At 41.9% G+C, this 15,196-nt stretch overlaps 1 protein-coding gene across 1 annotated transcript in view; it reads right to left on the bottom strand.

Moving 5' to 3' along the window:
* The window catches only part of LOC103732999 (decaprenyl-diphosphate synthase subunit 1), a 240,760-nt gene extending 227,427 nt beyond the window's left edge, over positions 1-13,333 (bottom strand). Inside the window, exon 1 of the mRNA XM_029562923.1 lies at positions 13,040-13,333. The gene's annotated coding sequence lies outside the window, so the exon portion shown is untranslated. The remainder of the gene's footprint in view (positions 1-13,039) is intronic.
* Between the last annotated feature and the right edge of the window lie 1,863 nt (positions 13,334-15,196).

Genomic DNA, 15,196 nt, shown 5'->3' with positions numbered 1-15,196 from the left:
AAATCCTGCTTTTATGCATTTACTCTCAAGGAGTTAGAACTGGCAAAAATACTCTTGGTTTATCTCTGTCAAACTTTCATTTTTATTAGAAAACAGAGGTTGAGAAGATAAATGACTTTTTTATAGTTTTCAGTAGCTGTTCGTTCTATATACCCTGAAAAAAAGATTTAAGGTAGTTCATAGATGCAAGACAAACGAAGATATTTAGGACAAAACACTATTGCTGAAGGTAACACATATTTAAGTCAGAAAGCATGGAGAAGCCAAGTAGACACTGATCTGGAAATGTCCTCCCTACTGGCTAGCTCTCATAGTGCTGTGCTCATTACCAAAGGAGAAAAGTCATCATCTGTCCTACGCAGTTGTGAATGCTGCCAACAACAGTGGCACACATGCTATGGGAGTAACCAACTCCCTTCTGACTGGACTGAAGGCCCAGTTCACAAGATACAGTGGTACCATACTTGACACCATTATTGGGGCCAAGAATCTGTGGCTACAAAGGTCATGGGCCCTAGGGGAGAACTGGCTACTAATTTTCTACTAAATGGACAGAGGATTAAAATGACTCCCAATGACTTATTATTAGTATTACTATTTTATTTTATTTTATTTTATTTTTTGGTCTTTTTAAGACAGGGTCTCCCTGTAGCCCTAGCTGGCCTGGAACTCACTATGTAGACCAGGCTGGCCTTGAACTCACAGAGATCTGCCTGCCTCTGCCTCCTGAGTGCTGGGACTAAAGGCATGCATCACCACCCCGAGCTATGACTTATTATTATGTCCATACATTAGTAAATCTCAGCATTAATCAGAGAAGCTTATTTCAGTAGAAGGCAATCATCACAGAGACCCATAACTGGTCAACCTGCACAAAATAAGAGGCCGTGGAGTGCTCAGTTCTAAATAGGACAGCTATATCACTTCTCCTCCCCGAACCGTGTCTCATGGATGTTCAAGGAAGAGGGTGTGGAAAGATTATAAGAGCCAGAGGTGGTGAATGATTATGAGGAAACAGTGTTTTCCAGAAAGCATATGAGCTGAGAGCAGTTGTGACAGCTTGCACAAACCTGTTCAAGCTCAAGCCAGACAAAATCCCAGCATGGGGGCGGTGGGCAGACATGAAGTCCCACTCCTAGCTAAGGAGCTTTTGGCATTTGATAGCTACTGGGAAAGGAAGAGTCAGTTTTCTTTAAGGGTGTGACCCCTGTTAGGCTGATCTCACTCTAGGGTTGGTACCACTCTCAAGAGTATTTAGAGAACATAAGTTGGACTCAATGAGAAAAGAAAAAAAGAAAATGAAGTTGGGTGGGTGGGAAGTGGAGGTGGAGAGTATGATCAATATACAGTATGAAACTCTCAAAGAATTAATAAAATGTTTTTAAAAGAAAACCAAATAGGATTGAAACAGTTGCTGGATTTTGCCATAGATGTGGTTGTGGGTATCTAAGCAGCAAACGTGGAATGAAATGTTCACAAAATCAAAGAAGCCTCTGGGTTACATTAGATCGGTTGTTTGAGAACACCACTGAGTTCCTATGATTGGCAGAGAATACTTCAATTCACCAAAATTTTAGAAGGCAAGCAACTGACTCCCAGCCTGATCTCTTTCTTTTGTGCTTTCCAAGGTGGCTTAACACTCCATGTGGGAAAGAGCATTAAAACAACCCCCCTGTTCTCATTTTTTAACAGTTGTCTTTCTAGAGAATGGTTGTTCTGTTATCTATTGTCCCCTGTGACATCCTTGTCCATCTTGTTAACAGTCTTCACACACCCCTAACTCATCACTTCAACGAGAGTTTGTACTCTCAGAGAGCAAGAAACACTTTGTATCTAATGGTGACCATCCGTATTGGTGGGTTCACCATGTGCAGAACCCACCAAGATTTGAAAAGTATTTGTTAAAAAACTGCAACTGCAGTGAAATCAAGGTAGAATTCTCTGGAAGCTTCCTGCTGTCAATGAGCTTACGTACTGCTGGAAAGTGCTATGTAAGCTGCTGGGGGACGAAAGTCACCAACAATTTCACTAGAAGTGGGCCCTAAGTGCTACAATACTGGCTTTCCAGACAGGATATGTGCACTGGTGCAATAGTGGCACGACTCTTCTGTGGGTAACCAAGCACCTCCTGATCAAATCTGAGATCCACTTCATGAGAGGGAATACATGCTTGGTACTATAAACTTGGTCAAACGCCAATGGCCAGACAGGTCACAGACCATACGGACGATCTACTACTGATGTTTTGCTAAATGTACATGTAGTTAAACTGCTTTCTGAATACTCACACTTAACCGCATAGACTAATGCATCTCTCAGCTTTGCTCAGAGAAGCATCATTTGGCAGTGGGCAATAGTCAAAGCAGAGCCTCCTGACCCAAAATAGTGTGCAAATAAGGGATGGCTGAGAGCTCAGCCTTACATGGGACATCTCTATCACTACTCTTAGGCCCAGGGGACAGGAGTGGAAAGGCGACGAGGTTTGGAGGATGGAAAGAGCGTTATAAATGTCTTCTAGGTATGACATGGCTGTTGCAGTCATGGACACACAGAAGCTTTTACCACTTGTACAAGACCCATATCAAACATGAAAGCAGAAGGGGTCTAGCTAGGAATAGGAGGGGGTCAGCAGGACATGAGAGAGATAAGAGAAGGCAAAGGGCTCTCTCACACTACACAGTATGCAAGTCAGAAACTCAAAAAAAAAATTAAGACTAAAAACTGTCTTTACTGAACATGCAAGACTTTTGTCCCCTCTGCTCCTCTCCCCTCCCCTCTCCTCTCCTCCCCTACTCTCTCCTCTCATTTCTTCTCTTTTGTTTGAGACAGAGTCTTGCTGTTTAGTTCAGGCTAGGTTCCAAGTCTCCATCCTCCTGCCTCAGCTTCTGAGTATAAGGATTAGTCTTGTGCATCACCACACCTGGCTCATATAGACTTCTTTTTTTTTGTCATTATTGCTAGATAATACACTTTAGCAACTCTTTCCATAACATTTAGGTTGTAGTAGAGATTTTAACAATCTAGAGATGATCTAAAGTATATGAGAAGACGTATGGAGGTTCTATACAAATACTACACCATTTCACAGAAGGGACTTGAACACCCATGGGTTTGTGTGTCCAAGGGGGTCCTGAAGCCAGTCTCCCACAGACAATGAGGGGTGACTAGACTAGTTTTTCATTGCCACAGCAGTGTGACGCATAAGCAGTCATTGTCAAAAACTGCTAAGCCAGGAGAATAAAGTAAAAAGGTAAAAATGTTGCGTACCTTGTGCCCTTTAGCTGAAAGGCACATTATTTCATAATCTGATGAAAAGTAACTAATGAAGCCTTATTTCAACTGTGAAGATACAAGGAGACAATGCTTGACTTATTTTAAGGGACCTTCTAGGGCAGTGTGGTTTCATTGTTTTGTTCCAAACCAATCAAACAGCACAGCTTTTGAGCATTTACCACAGCCAGGTGCTTCTCCACGTGCTTCTGCTGCTTAGTTGTAAGGTTTCTTTCAGTGTTCTCGTTTGATCTGCAGAGCTGCCCAGAGTTAAAGGACCTCTTCTGCATCTAGTGCAGCCAACTGCTCTTCACGTGGTTCTTCTTACTACCACCTGCACAATTTCCAGCAGGGTGTCACCAGTTTTTAAACACCTGAATGAGTTCTGATGAGAAAATTTGACAGGGCAGAACCAGGGGTAATAGAACCTTCAGTGGTCCACCCTAGGGTCCTACGTCTGCCAGCTAGGCCCTACTTCCTAAGAGTACCACAACTTTCAAGACAGTGCCACAGGGTAGTGACCACAAATTTAAAACAGAGTCTGTGGGGGACATTTCCCAAACTACAACAGTGTAATACCCAGAACACCCCTTTAAGTGGCAGTTAACATGGGATTCCATCAAATGAAGATAATATTTTGATTCCACTCAACTTTAGAAAGAAACTGCAGGTATACACACACTATAACATCCACAGTTCTTACCTTATAGAAATTTGTGTTTGTAACAGTGCTCACTAAAGTGTGTGGTGTGTATAAAGTGCTTAGTATCAGATATTGGTTTCTCATCATCGTTATGATTTTTATTATGTTCTCTCTAAAACAAACAGTAGTAATAGGTAATAGGTATCAGTCACATATTCTCTCTCTCTCTCTCTCTCTCTCTCACATACACACACAGACACACAGACACACACAGACACACACACACACGACCACAACATTTTGCTTTTTGCTTTCTACATTCTGCTTATCTGCCACTTTTTGATAGGACTGGGCATCTATATGCACAGTTTCTAGGACACACATTCAACCATTCTGAGTAAGAGAGGAACGGCATTGACTGTTCCCTTCGGCTCTGGCAAGCCATACCCTAGGCATCTCCAGCTCTATATCCCAATCTTACAACTCTGGCCTCTCCTGAGAGGGGAGTGCATTTTTGGAGTAGGGAGATACTACCAAGAGAACTGCTGTTGACAGCAGTGTGTTATGTTTGTGAACTAGCAGGTGAAACAAAAAGGAAAGAGTTGACAACCATGGTTGCCTAGGGCAACAGATCACATTTTACCGGATGTGGGTTTAGAGAGACCTGCTTTGCAGTTAATTTCCAATTCTTTTACAGCCCCTGTCGCTTTTAGGCATAATCCATAAAATATGAGATGTGGGGAGGGAGGGGTGATGGGAAGCATAGAAAGAAAATAAATGTGATGCTTGTTTTTGTTGCTAGAGTGGATTTAAATATGAGTTCAAATCAGGCTCTAGGGACAGGACCATGGCAAATTCTGTTTCCCTCCTTTGCCCTTAAACTTACTGCAGACTTCATAGAATGTCTTCCATTCAGCGGCAGAGCTACATACTATATTTGTGCATTTATCTCAAGTTGTACTGTCCAGTTCCATAGCTCCCAGTCACATGCAGCCACTTACTTAGCACTTGAACTGTGGCTAGTCTAAGCTGAGATGCTATACAGGCAGAAACAATGGATTTGAAAGAATTAGCATGAAAAATCACTCATTAATGTTTTACTCTATTAAATTCACTCTACTTTCAAATAATTGACATTCATTAAAAGTCATTTTTGGATATATCATTAAATAAAATATGTGATTAGAGCTAATGCAAAATTTCCTTTGTCATTTTTGATGTTGTTTCTGGGAAGTTTAAAGTTCCATGCTTGGTTTGCATTGCATTTTTATCTACAGCTCTGGTCTGGAGCACTCTAGTTCTGTTATTAAGATTGCCCCAGCCTTTGAGTCAAAGCTGATTGGGTGTGGGGGCCCATATCACACGAATAGAGTCTGAATATTACTTACCAAGTGTTGAATCAGCCTTTCCCATTTTCTTTCCCACTGCACTTAGGCTCTAGCCCTGCCAGGCAGTTTCATGTGTCTGGTGCCTGAGGAAGCCTTCTCTTCTGGGCCACTTGAAAACACCTTTATCTTTCAAAACACTTCATTACCCACACACAATGCCTTCTCTATCATGACTATCTTTGTTGTATTAGTTTTGTGCCTATTGATGTCCATTATGCACTATCATGTGTTTATCTACAAGTCATATCCTTCCACTAGACTGGAATCTTTTGAGGATAAAGAACCATAATCTTGTTCTACAACTTCCCCCACTGACACCTCATTGGTCTTGAATAGATGTGTGTGGAAACCAAAAGAAAGAAAAAGTTCCAATTATGCTGTGTTGATAAGAATTTCACCCAACTTGGGGCTGGAGAGATGGCTCAGTGGTTAAGAGCAATGACTGCTCTTGCAGAGGACCCGGGTTTGATTCCCAGCACCCACATGGTGGCTACGAACCCTCCTTAACTCCAGTTCCAGGGGAATCCAAAGCCCTCTTCTGAGCTCCTCGGCATTGCACGACATGGGTGCACTCACATACATGCAGGCAATACACTCATACACATAAAATAAATACATGAAATATTAAAAAATGTGAAAAAGAAAGAATTTCATCCAACTTAAACATATGTTAAGTATCGCCCTTGACTCCCTAATGGACTTTGAGGATATGAATCTCTTGGAGTCTCAACTTCTCTGTTCAGTGGTGGTCTTATGGCCATCCTTTCACTGCACTGTGCTGCCTTTATCCACGTTCATTGCTCACAAGACTTCATTCGTTGTTTATAGTAAGGAAAATATAAGCCACAGAATTCTACATACGTTAAGAAATAGTCTTCTTGGCTTGCTAACTCCTATTATTTGTGGAACTGGGTCAGAAGGCAGGCAGTTAAAGACAGACTGAGAGGACAGCTCCGTGGTACAGCCCTCCCCCAGAGGAAACCACTATCTTAAAAAGAAAACAATGAAACATCCCAATCCTAGACAGTGAGTTGACTTAACTGTCCATTGTGAATGTTAATGGCAGTCTCTGAAGGAATCTGTTCACACTACAAATATACTAGTCTTAGATAATGAAGTCAGTAAATTAATTGTGAAAATCTGAGGTGAAATAACCTGAAAAATGCTTAATGGGATCTTTTCCATCCTGTCACGTCTACATAATCAATTTTTCCTTTTCTTTTTGAGAGGAAATCCTAAAAATGCATTTAAAGACTGGATTTTTGCCTGTGGAAAGCAGTCTATGAAGCGGAACTGAGTGGCTATTAGCAGCATGCTATCAAACACAGTCTTGTCACCTCACAATGACAGTGCCCTGACACCTGCTAGTGAAACCAAGTAAAATGTTATATCAAGCTCTGTGAGTGGCTACTTCCTACCACTTTCAGCTTTTCAAATATTTTACCATTGTCCTCTGACCTCTTCAGTAGCTTCTAGTGGATCTTGTGTTTTTCTTTTTTTAAAAAATTTATTTATTATTTTTATGTGTATGTGTGTATTGCCTGCATGTAGGTAAGTGCACCTAGGTTGTGCAATGCCCATGGAGGTCAGAAGAGGCTGTCTGATCCCCTGGGACTGGAGTTATGGACAGTTGTTAGCTGCCATGTGGGTGCTGGGATTCGAACCTGGGTCTTCTGCAAGAACAACCAGTGTTCTTAACCACTGAGTCATCTCTCTAGCCCCGAATCTTGTGTTTTTCTAACACTTGAATCCATCTGAAATCTAGCTGCATAATGAGAAAGCTTCCTTCTTTTCCAAACCTGGTCTTAGATTTTGAAAACAGAAACTCTCACCTCTGAGCACAAAAAGCTCTTGTGTGGGAAAAGCCTCTGTCCTGCCTCCTTCAGAATCTTGTTTCTGTGCTGTACAGTCTTAGAAGTTGTGTGCTGCACAATGTCAGCATCATAATTAAGAACGTGAATATGAATTTGGGGCTCCTTCACGCTCATTTCTTCCTCTTACACTTACTAAGATAATCTGTGTTGTCTTGGATATGGCAGAAGCGGGACAGTACTGATTAGGTGACTATATCCTTATTGTAGTTTAACGATAGACCGCTTGTCCATCTTTTCCCAAAGAATGATTAAAGTCTTTGGGATCCCCAAAGGTTTTGTTTTGGGTCTCATTTCTTAAATAGTGTAATCTTGTACAAATTTCTTAAACTCTTTAAAATACCATTTTAAATTTGTAACATAGGAATAATAGCAGCACTTTCATATGTTTACTTAGCCTTATATATAATGAGTATATCATTATCACCACTTATATTATTCATACCCTTAACTGAGCTCTGGTCATCTCTCTAACATCCATCACAGTGAGGGCAGTTTCATCATTCCAGTCATTTAGGCCCAAACATTGGCAGATATCCTTGACTTACTTCTCTTGCACCTCACATCCACTGCCAGGAAATCCTCTTGGTGTTCCTGCTCTCAGCTCTCACCAGTGATGCTTCTTCATGCAACAGAGGGTGATTAACACAGAAAGTCACAACTGGCCAAAGTATAGAGAATAAGAGACTGCAGCGCATGTGTTCCTGTATAAACCTCTGTCACCCAGGGCTCAGGGTCCGTTGCAGAGGTTGGGGTGGAAAGACTGTTAGAGCCAGAGGTGGTGGATGACCACAAGGAAACAGTTTTTTACGTGGTTGGGAACTTGGTCCTATGAACTTACAGCAATGGTAACAGCATACAGAAGGCCTATGCAAACTCAAACCAGACAAAAACCCAGTGTAGAACTGAGGAAATGGACAAGGAACCCCAAGCTTAGCTGAAGAACTACTGGTAGCTGATCACTGCGGAGTGAGGGAGAGTTGATATATTTTTTTTAAGGGAGTGATGCTAGATAGGCTGACCAGGCTCCAGTGGATGAACTCACACTAAGGGACATCTGGGGACACAGACTTGACTCGATAGGCTTTAAAATATATGACAGAATGCATGAAATTCAGTGGGGGGGTTATAGTGGGTGCAGATAGGGGAGAGGGTCTAATGATTAAGATTATTGTGTAAAATAGAAAAAAGTTCAATAAAAATATAAATTGAAAAAACCTACAGTTCTCTACTAATGGATCTTGGTCCATCATTAATGATTATGATCACAATTTTTGTCATAGTTACTCATGATCACTTCTGACATGTTCTGTTTTTATACTATTTAAACTGTTTTTCTTAATGGTACCCCGACCATACTTAGAGTCAGTGGGGATGCTAATTCCAGCGTCCAAATGGCAACATCTTCTAACTACCATCTGGATATTATCCCTTATAAATGTATATCCTTTCTAAATGCTTTAAAATGAGCATACTCGGAATTTTTATTACTTTTAGAGCAGAAATATACTAATGTTAAATGATGCCAATGTCTTATACTGTGTGACAGGCTTCCAGATGGAGGCTTTATTATTTGCTTTGACAAATATGTCATTTATGTACGAAATATTTCATAACAAAATGAAAGAAAATATCTAACTTTGTTATAACATCATTCTTCATTTCTCTCTTAGTTTAACAGGATGTAGTTACCTGGATACAAATCTTCTAGCTACTGAAGGAAGCATAATGTCTGTGTGATTAAGCATTTATGCCCCTCCCAGCCCATTGCTATATCTCTGATCAGTCTGTGATATAAGACCAAATCAGACAGATTTCCAACAGAATTAAAGAAATACTTAGATTTACTACTTTGTTGATTTAATCAACCTCGAAGGCTAGCACGAGGGATTTGGATAATAATAAAGATAAAAATGAATATACGATTGCTGCCAGAGGAGATTATTTTTTCAGAAGACAAACAAAGATAACTTCAAAATTTATGATATTTTCCTTATCTTACCTCTATACAAGTTAAGTCTTTTTGCTTGACATCTTGTACTCATTCTCTTCCCCTAACCCTAGTCTGGTGTAGGGACCTGATGTATGCTCACACAGTACTCAGCCCTAGTCACAAGAAGAATTATAACTACCCAGTTTTCTCCCCTCTTCTAGGCTACAAGCTCTCTGAGGAATGGCCCCATTTTTCGCTCATCTGAGCCCTGGTGTTTGATCAGCACCCTGGGTGGTGCCATCAAATCATCCTGGTTCAATGTTTTATCTCTGCATGTTACTCTATGTAAGTTTCCTAACCTACTGTGTTTTCATTTCCTCAATGACCAAGGAGTATCAGTCCTATAAGTCCAGATGCTAGCATTAAAAAAACAACACATCTAAATTAGCCACAACAAGTGTCTGGTACACCGTATCTGTTATGTATCCCTACTCTGAAAATCCAAAGTCCCAATCTCCCAAAATCTGACACATTTTTGAGTGTTGATATGATGCCACAAACAAAAAGTTCCACACTTAACCACATGAGACAGGTCAGCATCAAAATACAGAGTTTAGTCTCTCCAAGTAAAAACAAAAATACTGCCCATCTCCCTTAACTGAAATACACATTTTTTTGTGCACAAAATTATTTAAAATATTGCATAAAACAAGCTTTCAGCTTTGTGTAGAAAGTGCATATGAGACAAATGAATTTCATGTTCATTGGGTTCTATCCCCACGATATCTCACATACATGCAAATATTTTATTTTCTCCCCCCAAAATCCAAAGTCTGAAATACTTCTGATCTCAAGCACTTTGGATAAGGGGTATAAGCAGTTATAAGCTAAAGAAATAACAATTACTATTCACTTCTGTTGCATGGTAATCAAAGGGAAAACTCAGTTGACAGAGAGGAAGGGAAAGGGTCTCATTACATGACTCTTTATGATTCAGGTTCATAGGCAAAGCTCAGGGAATGTGTGGAAATGGAATCATGAATCCACGCTGTGGAGTGTATCCTGGGACGTGTGGTGTTCTGGGGTGGGGTTTTCTCTCTTACCTGCTCAAGCCTCAGGATTGGGATCAGTGAGCAAACTGGGTCTCAGGGTTGAGTCACTTCACTGACACTCCCCAGAAGTGGAACTGATTTAGCAAACATGTTTTGAGCCCTAACTACAGGGACAGAATTTGACTGGAAGAGGGGATGTGGTGGTGGCAGTGCCACTCTATAATCCCTGGAAGCTGTTCTTGGCCCTGCTCTGCCATGCTGAAGCACAATGCGGCCCTCTGAGCCCGGTGGAGGCAGTTTCACACCTGTCCTTAGTGTTGCTGTTCTCTCTTTTCCAGAGAAATAAACTACTTTTCCAGATATATAAAGTTTTCTCTAAAAGTAATTTCTCCTGATAATTATAACTACAAAAGATATGAGCATCACTGTACCAGTGTCCTCATCAAATAAACACCTTTAAATCTTAAAATGTATATTGATTGTATACATGAACTTTAAAATAGTTGCACTTTGAATGACAGCATTGCTATATAACACGCATATATTTTCATACTGAAAATATCAATCATACAAATACTAAGAATTATTCAGTCTTCAAGCTCTGACCTCACGTGACAAGCCACAGTCCAAATACAGACACACAATACAGAGCTTGCTCAGCATCTCCAAGATACCCCAGATGTTTAGCATCCATATACAACTTTTTCTCATGCACAAATTATTCAAAATAGTGCATAAAATTACCTTCAAGTTGTGTGTATATTGTGTATATAAATAAAAATATTTCATATTTGTTCTAAACTGTTCTATTTTGAGAATTCCTAAGATCATGAATAAGGTTCAATAATATTATAAAGATTGTGGTCTGATAGACTTTTAAACACAAATTGAATTTATTCTAAAATTCATAGATTCATTAAAAGGTGTTAGTTATAAAAATAAGTAAAGTTAAATAGGACTAGAAAGAAATAAAAACAATAAAGCTTTGTGAAAAAAGAATGTTCTTCAGAAAAATCAAAATCACAAACATTCACAACAATGAACTTTATAAATAGCTTATGATAGTACTGTGGAAACAACCTAGAACTTATCTTTAAATCAAACAGAGTGAAAATATAGTGGAGAATTGATATACAGTCTCAGGATATAAAAATTGAAAAAATGTAGTGCATGTTACTTAGCTTAGTAAGTATCACATATGAAATTTAACATAATTACACACTTCAAAGTTATGTTTCTTGAAAAATAGTAATTTTGACATAAAATACTGACCTAGGACCATTCTGTTTTTCAACATAAAGGAAAGTTGTTATACATGCACCAGGAACTGTGTTTTAATGGAATTTCTCAGAAACAAAAAGCGTCAAAAGCATCAAAAACGTTTATATTTCAGAATTCAACAGTCTGTTGGTATATCCTCCTGGCTCCCCCTGGTATCAAAGGCCAGGCCTGGTAAAGCAGTGCTCCACAACTGAATCTGTCTCCAGCCCCTTGATAGCATTGTTCTTTTCTACAATGTAGTATAATAATCTCATTTTACTGATGAATTACCCAAGATCTAGCACCCTTAAAACAATGTAATCAAATTCATCCCTGTCTAGTATCAGATACTGAGCTAGACCTTATCGCCTAAATAACCGAGGAAAGACAAATATTAGTTAGAATGTAGAAGTTAAGAGCTAATAGTTTGAAAATGAGAGTAAATTTGTCAGACTATTCCCAACTCCTTGAGCAGACAGGGAACACAGGGTGGAGGACATCACTGAAGGCTCTTCCCCTTCCCACTGCTCACCGTGCTGGCTATCATTGCTACGATGGCCATGCGCCCAGTATTTCGGTAAGGCCCAGAGAAAGCAGAAGTCTGGGTCTATTCAGAAGGCCAAGGTTTCCTTTCTGAGATGTTTTGGAGTCCTGATTTTTAAAACGCGTGGAGTATCCTTGCTTTTGTTTAAAACACATTATCCCACCAGAATTCTTATCTGGGAGAGTAATAAACTCACTGACTTCTCGGCCTAACTTTGCTCTGTTACTCCAGGTCGCCCTATCACATTAAGAGCTCTTTTGGGACAGAGATGCTGTGAGTGGCCCTAGGAGAACGCATTTCATTCACCACCGTACCAATGCCAATATATACCGCCCCAAGAGGAAGAGGCGGTTGGAATTCCCAAGCCTTGTAGGGAGCCTTGGTTCCCAGGGACACAGGACTTCCCTGGTTAGTGTCCTTCATGATTAGTCCCAGCTCTTGGGAGGTAGAGGCAGGCGGATCTCTGTGAGTTTAAGGCCAGCCTGCCTGGTCTACATAGTGTGTTCCAGGCCAGCTGGGGCTACAAAGATACCCTGTTTCAAAAGACAAAAAAAAAAAAAAAGATTCAAAGGTTCCATATACCTCCATTCTAAGGTATATTGGGAAACCTCTGTTTGGTGTCCAACTCATCTTCAGCATATTTTTAAAAAAGGAGACTAAAAGGAAAAGTTATTTTCAAAAAGCAGCGGCTTCTTGCAGTTTTAAATGAAGAGGACACTACGCTAAGTGCGACACACTCTCAGAATCTCACAGGAAGAGCATTTAACCCTCAGTGCCCTAAAATGCCCCGGGAACACGTCTTGGGCTGGCTCGCGGAGGGGTCCCGGGGCCTGCAACACACCGGAGGGCTCATATCGGCTCTTCCTTCCACCTTCTAGCAATTTCCTAAGTAGGAAATCTCAAATCTGAGGAACCCAGAACGTGGCGGAAGCGGAGCTCCAGCCCCACAACCCGGGCGGTTCGCTGGAGATGCGGGTGGCCTCGGGCAGCGGAGGAGCCCCGCAGGGTGGGGACAGGCGGCATGGCCGCCCCAGGGAACCCGAGCCGCGATGTGCAGGGCTCCGCCGGCGCCGCTTACCTTGACGGCTGTGTCGGGAGATGTGCCGGGATGCAGGGATGCAGGAGACGGGCGCTGCGCGGAGATGCTGGAAGACGCGAGGCCGGGCTCGGTGCTCTGCAGGCAGCTGGGGGCCCAAGGTCCTTGGCCTCCGGGAGGAAGTGGTGTCAGCCCTGCCCTCCCCACGCAGCGTGCAGGCGTGCGCTGCTCAGCACCGAGAAGCAGGGAGGGCCCTGGTTAGGAGACAAAGTTCGGGGGCTGCTCTTCTCAACTCCTCCAGCCCGCGCCTTTCATCCTCTTATCCTTCACCTTGGAGAAAAAACTTCCCCGCCCTGATTGATTATGGGAAAAGTTGCCCTTTCCTCGCTGGTCCTTCCTTCACCTGAGTGTGTCTCTCAAGAGTGTCCTCTGGACAACTGGTGGATCTTTCCAGCCTGCATGTGTTAGGAACTAAGGCAGAGGGCTAAATGTTAGCTCCAGAAAACGCAGAGAAACCCTTTTATTTTGCAAGTCTTTCTTCTACTTGTTTACTCCAGCCCTTTCTGCACTTCCTCTTTTTAGGCCACTTGTGTGTTGTGTAAGGCTTCCCCACTCCCCACAGCCAGCCCGCAGGGGACACAGCTTGAGGCTGGACGGGAGGGTGACCCAGTGCAAGGTGACCAGGTGCCTGAGCACTGCAGTCAACCTGTCTCTTCCTGGGGTGGATGTGGAGGAAGGGGCCCTTTCGCAGCCATCAGATAGTCTGATATCCTAATTGATGCAAAGAGTAGGATCCCTCAGGCCCCCAAAGTTTATAATAACAGTGGACTGACTGGAAATAGCCTGGGGCGGTTAGTACTGACTTCTGAAGTTAAAATCACTTATGATTTTTAATGGTCCAATCGATCTCTTTGCCTATATGCAACTGTGTCTTCAAAGGTTTGCATGTGGAAAAGAGGAAAACATAAATTAGATAAATGAATTAACTTCAGGTAGTACATGTATTTAAAGCCAAATCACTCATTAAGCAGCGACTTCCCTAAGAAGAAAATAAAGAAAAGAAAACGGAATTCCTGCTCTACTAGGTGGCGCATTCTAGTTGGCAGAAAACAATCGGTAAACTTAATAATTTGTCAAATATTGTGTTTTTGAGGAAATAAAAAGGTAAAAAGTGATGGGTGTGCTGATGAGGTTGCAATATTAATTAGGGTCATGGAAGATCTGTGACGCTGAGTCAGATGTAAGTGACATGAGAGATCAGGTAATGTTCAAATTTTGGATGAGAATATTCCAAGCAGAAGGAATAGCCTCTACAAGTTTTGCCTGTTAGGGCAGACCTTGAGATGCTGGAAAAACAGCAAGGGCACTATTAATAGGAGGGCTGGGGCAGGGTGAAGAGGACAAAAAGGAGATGAAATTAAGAGAAAGGAGATGAAATTAAAAGAGGAAAGAATGATGGGGTGGTGTGTGGCCCCTGAAGATGTCTGTGGTAGAGACTGATGGGAGTGAGGTGGGGAGCCACTGGAAGGTTCTGAGCAGGACCTTAAGTGACATAGAAGCAAGAGTGAGGGAGGGGACAATGATTCTCTTGGGAGGGGAAATGTGGTCAGGAACTTCTTTTCGGCCAAGTTATGAGAAGGTACAACCATTCTAAAACTGGAAAAGCATTCCAGGAGAAGACCAAGGGAGCGCGTAGAGTCGGGAACAGAATATTAAAAAGGCAGGGGAGCTAGGGAGATGGCTCAGTGGTTAAGTGCACTGACTGCTCTTGCAGAGGACCCTGATTGGATTCCCAGCACCCACATGGCAGCTAACTCCAGTTCCAAGGGATCCGAGGCCCTCTTCTGACCTCCTTGGACATTGCATGACACAGGTGCACTTATGTACATGCAGGCGATGCACTGATACACATAAAATAAAAAACAATTTTTTTAAATAAAAAGAAGGCAGGGCTGAGAGACAGTGAAAGAGAAAAGCAGTGGTAGAGGCTGAGGACTAAAGCCTGAGCTGGAGGCAGATCAAAAGAGAACTATGGGTTGTATTGTAACTGCAATGGGCAGCTATCCAAAGGGCCATAGCAACTAAGTGCACAGCTTGATTTATGCTAGAAAATGTCATACTGACTGATAGATATTTGGAAAATGAATGGGGTGGGGGACCAGGGAGGGAGGAAAGGAGGGAGATGAGGGAGGTGAGGGA

This window comes from Nannospalax galili, unplaced genomic scaffold (assembly GCF_000622305.1).
Source record: "Nannospalax galili isolate Female #2095 unplaced genomic scaffold, S.galili_v1.0 scaffold14, whole genome shotgun sequence".
Classification (NCBI taxonomy): Eukaryota; Metazoa; Chordata; class Mammalia; order Rodentia; family Spalacidae; genus Nannospalax; species Nannospalax galili.
The sequence above is the reverse complement of the archived record's forward strand: the minus strand, read 5'-3'. Positions and strand labels throughout refer to the sequence as shown.